The sequence below is a fragment of the Ranitomeya imitator genome, chromosome 4 (assembly GCF_032444005.1).
Source record: "Ranitomeya imitator isolate aRanImi1 chromosome 4, aRanImi1.pri, whole genome shotgun sequence".
NCBI lineage: Eukaryota > Metazoa > Chordata > Amphibia > Anura > Dendrobatidae > Ranitomeya > Ranitomeya imitator.
The window spans coordinates 28,204,872-28,210,871 of record NC_091285.1 but is presented as its reverse complement, the minus strand read 5'-3'; positions in this window follow the sequence as shown (position 1 = coordinate 28,210,871).

Sequence of the window (6,000 nt, the reverse complement as noted above, 5' to 3'; positions counted from 1 at the left end):
CCTATTTACAGAATAATGCCCCCACTGCCACAATACACAGTATGGTGTCCCCACAGCTCCCTATATAAAGTAAGATGTCCCCTAATGTTCTTATTTACAGAATAATGTCTCCACTGCCCCCTATACACAGTATGATGTCCCCACAGCTCCCTATATAAAGTATGATGTCCCCGAACGTCCCTATTTACTGAATATTGCCCCCACTGCCCTCTTATACACAGTATCATGTCCCCACAGCTCCCTATATAAAGTATGATGTCCCTGAAGGTTCCTATTTACAGAACAATGCCCCCACTGCCCCCTGTATACAATATGATGTCCCCACTGCTCCCTATATAAAGTATGATGCCCCCGAAGGTCCCTATTTACAGAATAATGCCCCCACTGCCCCAATACACAGTATGATGTCCCCACTGCTCCCTATATAAAGTAAGATGTCCCCGAAGGTCCCTATTTACAGAATATTACCCCCACTACCCCTATACACAGTATGATGTCCCCACAGCTCCTTATACAAAGTATGATGTCCCCGAAGGTCTTTATTTACAGAATAATGACCACACTACCCTGCATATACAGTATGGTGTCCCCACAGCTTCCTATATAAAGTAAGATGTCCCCGAAGGTCCCTATTTACAGAATATTGCCCCCAATGCCCCCTATACACAGTATGATGTCCCCACAGCTCCCTATACAAAGTATGATGCCCCCGAAGGTCCCTAATTACAGAATAATGACCACACTACCCTGTCTACACAGTATGATGTCCCCACAGCTCCCTATATAAAGTATGCTGCCCCCCGAAGGTCTCTGTTTACAGAATAATGCCTCTCTATACACAGTATGATGTCCCCATACTTCCCAACACTGTGTGCAGAATTAATAAGTAATTTGTATTTTTGATGGCTAATTTTAACATTGAACGAATACAGTCAGTGCTGTCGGTCAATCCAAAAGGTTAATCAACCTGAGGCTATGTGCACACGGTGCGGATTTGGCTTCGGATCAGCAGCGGATTGGACGCTGCGGATTCGCAGCAGTTTTCCATCTGGTTTACAGTGCCATGTAAACCTATGGAAAACCAAATCCGCTGTGCCCATGGTGCGTAAAAAAATGTGCGGAAACGCTGCGTTGTATTCTCTGCAGCATGTCAATTCTTTGTGCAGATTCCTCAGCGTTTTACACCTGCTCCATAATAGGAATCCGCAGGTGAAATCCGCACAAAACACGCAGGAAATCCGCGGTAATTCTGCAGGTAAAAGGCAATGCGTTTTACCTGCGGATTTTTAAAAAACGGTGCGGAAAAATCCGCACACGAATCCGCAACGTGGGCACATAGTCTGAATATTTAAGAAATAAATAGTTAAGTTTTGTCTCTCCTAAGAGAATATCTATGAGTGCAGAATTATTAGGCAACTAAATATTAACCAAACAACTCAAAATGTACAAAAATACATTTTTGATATTTCCATAAAAAATATCAGTGACCACTATAGCTGCTGTCAGTTTCTTAATCTGTTGATTATCATCTTTTTGGGCCGCACCAACCACGGCCTCCAAGACATTGGTCACAGAGGTGACTCTTTTCCGTCACCATAAACCTTCCCTTTAAGATAGGCCCACAAGTTTTCAGTAGGGTTTAGGTTGGGTGAGAAGAGGGGTGGACCCTTATTCTTCCATCTAACAAACAGGCAATCCCTGCATGTATTGCAGCTGTCGAACAGCCGCGGGGACTCGAACATGAGCGACCCCTGATACCACCGTACCTGAACACGCTCGTTCGTTATTACTTGGGAACCCCTGTTTCTGTAATCAACGGCAGTCCTACCCCAACAATCCATCTTCACTTATCCAAATACAGTACAGACCAAAAGTTTGGACACACCTTCTCATTTAAATATTTTTCTGTATTTTCATGACTATGAAAATTGTACATTCACACTGAAGGCATCAAAACTATGAATCAACACATGTGGAATTATATACTTAACAAAAAAGTGTGAAACAAATGAAAATATGTCTTATATTCTAGGTTCTTCAAAGTAGCCACCTTTTGCTTTGATGACTGCTTTGCACACTCTTGGCATTCTCTTGATGAGCTTCAAGAGGTAGTCACCGGGAATGGTTTTCACTTCACAGGTGTGCCCTGTCAGGTTTAATAAGTGGGATTTCTTGCCTTATAAATGGGGTTGGAACATTAGTTGTGTTGAGCAGAAGTCTGGTGGATACACAGCTGATAGTCCTACTGAATAGACTGTTAGAATTTGTATTATGGCAAGAAAAAAGAAGCTAAGTAAAGAAAAACGAGTGGCCATCATTACATTAAGAAATGAAGGTCAGTCAGTCCGAAAAATTGGGAAAACTTTGAAAGTGTCCCAAAGTGCAGTAGCAAAAACCATCAAGCGCTACAAAGAAACTGGCTCACATGAAGAACACACCAGGAAAGGAAGACCAAGAGTCACCTCTGCTTCTGAGGATAAGTTTATCTGAGTCACCAGCCTCAGAAATCGCAGGTTAACAGCAGCTCAGATTAGAGACCAGGTCAATGCCACACAGAGTTCTAGCAGCAGACACATCTCTACAACAACTGTTAAGAGGAGACTTTGTGCAGCAGGCCTTCATGGTAAAATAGCTGCTAGGAAACCACTGCTAAGGACAGGCAACAAGCAGAAGAGACTTGTTTGGGCTAAAGAACACAAGCAATGGACAATAGACCAGTGGAAATCTGTGCTTTGGTCTGATGAGTCCAAATTTGAGATCTTTGGTTCCAACCACCGTGTCTTTGTGCGACGCAGAAAAGGTGAACGGATGGACTCTACATGCCTGGTTCCCACCGTGAAGCATGGAGGAGGAGGTGTGATGGTGTTGGGGGGCTTTGCTGGTTACACTGTTGGGGATTTATTCAAAATTGAAGGCATACTGAACCAGCATGGCTACCACAGCATCTTGCAGCGGCATGCTATTCCATCCGGTTTGCGTTTAGTTGGACCATCATTTATTTTTCAACAGGACAATGACCCAAACACACCTCCAGGATGTGTAAGGGCTATTTGACCAAGAAGTAGAGTGATGGGGTGCTACGCCAGATGACCTGGCCTCCATAGTCACCAGACCTGAACCCAATCGAGACGGTTTGGGGTGAGCTGGACGCAGAGTGAAGGCGAAAGGGCCAACAAGTGCTAAGCATCTCTGGGAACTCCTTCAAGATTGTTGGAAGACCATTCCCGGTGACAACCTCTTGAAGCTCATCAAGAGAATGCCAAGAGTGTGCAAAGCAGTCATCAAAGCAAAAGGTGGCTACTTTGAAGAACCTAGAATATAAGACATATTTTCAGTTGTTTCACACTTTTTTGTTAAGTATATAATTCCACATGTGTTAATTCATAGTTTTGATGCCTTCAGTGTGAATGTACAATTTTCATAGTCATGAAAATACAGAAAAATCTTTAAATGAGAAGGTGTGTCCAAACTTTTGGTCTGTACTGTACTTCACTTCACCCTTAAAAAATTCCACCCCTTACTTTTTTTTAAAAAACTACTTGCTACAGTGACTGACTGCAGCGGTCACCATAGTTGGAGGAGTGTCAGTGGGGAATCAGTGAGGCAAGTATAATTTATTTTATTACTTTAGCTCAAGCTAAATGGACACAAAAAAAATCAGAGGCGGACTACCGGTCTCACACAGGTATAATAATCGACATCCACAACCAGACTGAAATTCGGCCCTGGCATTTGGAATCGCACAAGCCCACGCAGCCCCCCAACATGAGGGCTTCTATGGCTAAATGTGACCGCGCCTGACGTTAAAGAAAATCAAGATCTACAGCAATAATACTGCTATAGAGGATTAAATTATACCGCTATGCTGTACCCATATGATACCACCACATAGTGACGGAATAATGCCACCAGCCTGTTCATTACCAACTCAACTGTACCTAGAGCAATATTACCATCAATACTGCAATAGAAGAGACTAATAACACAGCCAGACCATAGCCACATATTACCAGTATATACAGTAATGATATGGTCCATGGATGTTTGGTACAGTTTGAAGCATTCTTTCATACACTGGCCAGGTTTCGCATTGATAAGTGGTGTCCTTTCTTATCCCCCTTCTGTTACACACTTGGCACTTTTTTTTCAACCTTCCTTTTTTTGTATTTTGTGTCGGACCTCACCTGGGAAATGTTGCCCTGGTACGAAACGGGCACCTTCAGTCCCAGAAGTACAGGGCTCTTCACCTTCCTGACTTCCAAGTATTAGGGCCTTGATCACAACCTTCTGGAACTGAAGGAATGTACCACCATACTGATCATTACCAAATCTACTATACTAAGAATAATATTACCACCATATATTGACCATGTAATGGTATCTATCAGTGATTCACCGGTGACATTCTTGCTGATAGTAGGCATCCAGTTTCCCTTTTATTTTCCATTTGGCGCAGACCGCTATGACCACTTCTTCCATGCGTCTTTGGCTTATCACCTTTCTGGCCCCCTCCTCACATTCCCCCCCCCCCCTCTGTGCAAACCATATAGTGCTATAACCAATGTCTTAAACGGTAACATTACTAATTTATACTGATAGCACCCTTCTTATGTGCTCCGTAGAGTAACAGTGCCCCCTCTGTGCCCCTACAGAGTAGTAATGTCCCCGTGCCTCCTAATAATAATAATGCCATGTATGCCCGCTTACAATAAAAATAACCCCCTGTGCCTCCATAGAGTTTTACCTCCCTCTATAGTAATGATGTCCCTCTGTGCCTCCTATTAATAATACCCAACTGTGTCTCCAAGTAATAATGACCCCCATTGTCCCTCCTTTAACCCCTTCATGACCTTGGACGTTTCCATGCTTCCCAATTGGGAAAGACTTCCCGACCTTGGACGTATGAATATGTCCTAGCTTTAATGCCTCACTGTGACCAAGCGCATGAAGTGCCTGCTGAATCTTGCGGCCGGCCATTGCGACTTGCCGTCACGCCGCTCCCCTCTTCCCGCAACTACGATCGCTGTGATTGCCTGCTCAAATTCTGGCAATACCTGACAAGTAAGAGGGTCAGGTACAGAATTGTGTGGGATCTGGTGCACCCCTTCAAGTCCCTCTCTGTGCGAGGTACCACAGTATGCGGCGCTGTCTGCAAAAATCAGCAAGGCCTCCATAAGAAAGGGTGAGAGCAGAGCCCAATGTAGCGACAACATGCTGGTGGTCATGTACAAGGACACGAGGGAAGTCCTTTTCTTGACCACCATACATGGTGATGGCAGCACCTCCAACGCTGTATGAGGTTCCTCTACACAGGTCCACAAACTAAACTGTGTCCTGGGGTACAATAAAAGTATGGGGGAAGTTGATCTCTCTGATGAAGTCCTCCAACTCTACAGCGCCATGCAAAAAGCTAAGATGTGGTACAAGAAGCTGGCAATCTAGAACGCTCACGTGCTATCATGATGTGAAGACCAGACCGGTACATTCCTTCAGTTCCAGAAGGTTGTGATCAAGGCCCTAATACTTGGAAGTCAGGAAGGTGAAGGGCCCTGTACTTCTGGGACTGAAGGTGCCCGTTTCGTACCAGGGCAACATTTCCCAGGTGAGGTCCATCAAACTACAAAGAAAGGAAGGTTGGAAAAAAGTGCCAAGTGTGTTACAGAAGGGGGATAAGAAAGGACACCACTTATCAATGCGAAACCTGGCCAGTGTATGAAAGAATGCTTCAAACTGTACCAAACATCCATGGACCACTAATTTCTGACTTTCATAACTCACGTATGCCAACCTGATGCACTCTACACTACTCAAGTATGCAAATTTTGTTGGGAAAGTGAGAAATCGTTGATCAACTTTTTTGCTCTTCTAACTTCCTAACAAAGAAAAATTTGAAAGGCCTTTTACGGTATTTTCCTTTGCTTGTGGCTTGGTTTATGAAGCCCCAATAAACCAGCCTGGACATTTACATAGACACAGTTCCTGTGATACCTCCACCGAATT